Source organism: Sorghum bicolor, chromosome 5 (genome assembly GCF_000003195.3).
Source record: "Sorghum bicolor cultivar BTx623 chromosome 5, Sorghum_bicolor_NCBIv3, whole genome shotgun sequence".
NCBI lineage: Eukaryota > Viridiplantae > Streptophyta > Magnoliopsida > Poales > Poaceae > Sorghum > Sorghum bicolor.
Window position 1 is genome coordinate 10,410,839 of NC_012874.2, and position 5,105 is coordinate 10,415,943.

Genomic DNA, 5,105 nt, shown 5'->3' on the forward strand with positions numbered 1-5,105 from the left:
GCGTGCCAAAAGATGTGTTGATGCAAAAGCTGATCTGCAAACACAAAGGGCTAATACCCGATTCAAACGTTAAGGCGTGCCAGCCGATTTGACCTTACTATCGGCAAAGGTGGTAATTCGAATATTTTTTTCCCGACAACAGCGATGCGCCCGGATGCCACGGCCAAGAGGTATTCATGCGGAACTTGAGAATACGCCGAGCTTAAGTCGACGAACTCATAAGAACTCGTAATGAAAAGAAAAAATATGACGAAGTCGTCGAAAAAGTAGATGTTGGAATATAAGTAAAAACTTGTCTTTGATTGATTGATTGTTATTTTTTTATTACAAGGCCCTAGGGTCTACATTTATACCCTGCTCAAAGAGCTACAACCAGACACGACTAGAACTCGAATTCCAAATTGAACAGAATCCGTATACAAAACGATTTAAATAACTAAGGAAAACATAAAACTATCCTCCCGTGACAAACTAGGACACCTCCACCGGCCAATCGGCAACCTTTAGGTTCTTCTTCCGTATCATCGGCAGACCCCCTCATCGCAGCCATCGGCACAGATTAACGCTAACCATCGGCACAAACACATCACCACCCATGGACTTAGTCATATTCAGCTGTCCCTTCATCGGCAACCATCCTCATCGACAACTTCTCCTGCAGACCAAGTATTGTCGCCCCATCTTGCCGATCTACACTCTACCGATCATGGATACGTGTCCAAAAACGGTGTCAACAGCATCACCACGAAATAGGGAGTTGACTGAGGTTATCTCAGACGATGAACCCACTGAGTAAGTGCTCTCCGCTATCTAAGTCCTATCGGAAGACTTTAAATTCCGTACTCTAGCCATAATGTCAGAATGGTAGTTATCTAGTTAAGTTAGCATGCATTAGTAATTTTGCTTTAATACACCTAGTAGCATGTTTATTTCTCTTGGTATATTAATAAAAAAAGATTTACTGCTTTAATTATTGCATCATAAATACCAAAGCCCTATGTGAATAAATTTATGGTAACCCCGTAGGAATATTTACTGTGGTGGCATAAAAAATTTAAAAAAAACATTCATGTTTATTTCATGCATTATAAAATCAGAGAATACAAAAAGATAGAAACATGAAATTCTGCAAAATTAGCTCATAAGAATAATCAATTACTCATTGGCTGACCGCTAACACATTATTAAATTCAAGGCTCGAGTTTTGGTTTTCTTGTTGGAGTATGACTATGTAGGAATAACATCATAGCAAGGAGAGAGTCTATCAGTGGCACCCACTAGATTCGCTACTGGTTAGCTCAATCTAAAGGACATCAACACCAAGTATTGCAAACATCTAGCTTGGGGGAGGAGCATCCCCTAGTTATCAGGTAATTATACCTAAGTGATTTTTTTAGTCTTAAGTCATAAAAATACCAAAAATATATGGGCACATGAAGGCCCACAAGTCATAGAGTTTTTTGTGAGTTTATAATTAGTTAAATGTTAGAGTCTATTTAGAGTCAATTTAAACTAGAGCTAAATAAAAAACCTATGAACATTAAAATCTTGTCTTGGAAATGATGAATAGTTGCTCTGTTATAGATCTTTACAACTACGTAGATTTCAACATGAGACTCTCTCGAGTTTTGGACATTATGTTTTAATTGAAGGTTTACTCTGAACCTGCAACTTGTGGAGGCATAAGTTTAAGCTAAGTCTAGGTAGTTGGTTAATATGATCATTGAAAGTCTAAACTGCTATTTATCTTATTCCTTGCATTATCAAGTTCTGGAGATTTATTTTGAAAACCGAAAATCCTACATGATGAGCTCTTGTATGACAAGTTTGAATTCCTATCAAAGCCATATATAATACACATTTAGAGTTAGGAAAACTTGTGCATATTTATGCTGCTTGCTTTGCATTGAGTTTAGTCAATCTTTGTAGTATACCTTATGAGAGCCTTGTCATCCTTTTAAAACCAAGATCACGTACACACTTTAGTTCACATATGCATTATTCCCACACTAGGAGTAATCGCAATCATTTCCATTCCATGTTCACCAATTATGTTTTTCTCCTACAGTGGGAGTAATCACCAACATAAACCATACCCATAGGATAAAGCCCTTCATAAAAGCTCTAGGTTTTTAGTAGAGGAGATCTAGTTCTTCATCGGGATCTGGAACCCGTGCCGTTGGTCTAGAGCGCAAGAGTTCGGTAATACATCTAGTTATTACTTTATAGTATTCAATTGTATATTAGGGAGACTTTATTCTTAATAGATTCATATGTTGAGCTTATATATATATATATGGAGCTATTTGTATGAATAAATTTTTGATCTCTGCTGAATTGTTGTGTTAGAGCTTGCATGGATTAATTAATTATATATGGATATAGCCGGCTGCCAGAAAATGAACCGAGCCTGAGTAGTGTTTAATTTGAACCGTGACTACTATCTATAGTTAACAAAGAGTATGTACGTACCTCGTAGCACCAGCAGGAGGCGACATGGTTGATGGTGTAGCCACCGCCGCCCAGGAGGAGCAACGGCAAGCCGTAACCCTTGACGATGCGGACGCACTTGGCGTGGCCACGCACAGACAGGCCCAGGCTCGCCAGCCAGTCGCCGGCGAGCGAGTCGGCGCCGCACTGCATTACGACGGCGTCCGGCTCGAACACGGCCATCACCCTGTCCACGACCGGCGCGAACAGCTGGTGGTACCGCCCGTCGCGCGTTCCCACCTGCAGCGGCACGTTGATCAGAGTAGGGCACACGCCATTATCGCCGCCACCGACGTCCACGGCGGCGCCGGTGCGCGGGAAGAACTCGCCGTCGAACTGGTGGAACGACACCCGGCTGTCGTCCACGAACGCGGTCTTGACGCCGTCGCCGTGGTGCGCGTTGATGTCCAGGTACAGCACCCGCCGGAACTGTTGTCGTCAGCCGCCGCCGCCGTCGAGGAGGGCCTTGATGGCGACCACGATGTCGTTCACGTAGCAGAACCCGCCGGCCTTGCCCTCGCACACGTGGTGCATGCCGCCCGACCAGTTGATGGCGACCTTGTACTTGCCGCTGGCGAGGGCGCGCGCCGCCGCCAGCGACCCGCCGGCGTAGCGCCGGCAGTAATCCCAGAGGTTGTCGATGACGGGGTTCTCGTTGGTGACACAGCGGGCGCGCTCGTTCCAGACCTCGCCGAGATTGTATCCCTCGGCGGCTTCTCTCCTCCGCGTCTTGGCGCCGGTGGCGTCGTAGTAGTCGGCGGGCGCGGCGTGAGGTCGCGGAGGAATCTGATAAGTCTGGGTCATGGGCGAGCTGGAAGCTGGAGGTCTTGCTCGGTGGCCGGCGCGACGCGGAGACGGTCCATGTCGTCGAGCAAGCCGGCCGTAGGCGTTGATGAGCGCGTGCGTCATGGAGACACGGTGAGGCACCATCTCGTGTTGTCTCGCCGTAGTCAATGTAGGAGATGCGTGGGTCGTAGTATAGTAGCACACGCTCTTCTGCTTGGTGACGCCGCCGCCGCCGTCGTCGCCGGCGCATGGCTCCGGTGGCAGCGGCGGCGCCTGCGGGTGCTCGCTTCTCCGTTTTCCCATGGCTAATCCTAACGTCTCTCGATCTGTTGGCAAATTGAAGAACGACTGGTTGCACGCGTTGATTGATGCTTAAAAAGAAGACATGCAGCGCGTAGTAGACTAGTAGTACTCGGGTTACCCAGAGTCTCAGTCCGAGACTAGGAAGCTGCCAATTCTTATTTATTTATTTACGATGAGTCCCGTGTTTCATAATATTAGCATTAGGTCTTGTTTATTTCACTCAAAATCTAAGAACTTTTCAACATTTTTCATCATATTGAATCTTGTGGCACATAAGAACATTAAATATAGATAAAAAATAACTAATTCCACAGTTTATTTGTAATTCGTGAGATAAATCTTTTGAACCTAATTAATCTATGGTTAAATATAATTATCAAATGAAAATAAAAGTGCTATAGTAAACAATTAAGGCCTTACTTTGTATATTACGCAAAATAGTTTCATAATATATAGTTTTTTGGTTTACCATATTGCAATTTAAATATTATTACATTAGTCAAAATTTTAGAATGGTCGCATGGATGCCTCGATCACTGGTACAGATAGAAACTCAACATATCACTGTCGACATTGGATCTGACAGAGTGTCATCATAGTGATGAGTATGGCCTATCACTGTCGATTCAACACCCAACGGTGATTACAATATTTTACCATCGAGATTCAAGGCTAGACACATCTACAATACCAGTATGACTAGAACTTCTACATGACAGTGGGTAGGTAGGAATGGGTTGCTGCCGTGTCAAAGGCTACCTGGCAGTGACCTTCATTTTCTCATTTTATATACTTTATTATTACATTCAAATTATTGATTGATGTCTATTATTTCATATTATCAATACATCAATACGTCTCACAAGCATCATGCGAACACAAGGTCGAGAAGTACCCTTGTGGCACGTTTTGTGATGAGTGATTGTTAACGTGATCCACGAATAGGTTGAGTTGGTGACTAACATTACCATGGCGAAAGCTATGTGTGCGACATGTCTCTTGGCTTGTGGTGTTCAGCTGTGGAGCTCGGAGGCGGTGGTCGACGGCGAGGTGAAGGTCAAGTAGAGACGTGCCGTGCTGATGGACCTGGAGCGGTGAAGGACGGACGTGAGGCTTGGACTGACGGACCAGGAGGCCGGGTGACCAGCCGTAGTGGCTGACATCTAGGACATCGACAAGTGCGAGTGTACATGGGAGTGACCGTGTTGACCAAGTCAAGACGACGGACACGTGTCGAGTGGCGGGGAAGCGTATGGAGTACGCTACTCGTGGCGGGTTTCGCGGGTTTGGGCCTCAAAACCCGAGCGGAGGTCCCGATGCGGACGGATGGCACGTGGCGGCATCGGTGAGATCGCTTCGGAGCGAGGCTACCGGTGAGGAGGCGCGGTGGCCGTCGGATTTAGGTCATGTCGAGTTGGACTAGAATGCCCATGGGGCTAGCTAGTTCGCTCAAAAATATCTAGAGACATTTGGAGAATATGTAATATGTCTGATAAATAAACCGGAGGAGTTCCCCATCTCTCTAA

The 5,105-nt window shown here is 45.4% G+C and overlaps 1 pseudogene; it reads right to left on the reverse strand.

Moving 5' to 3' along the window:
- Positions 1,800-3,526, reverse strand: LOC8056459 (annotated as a pseudogene).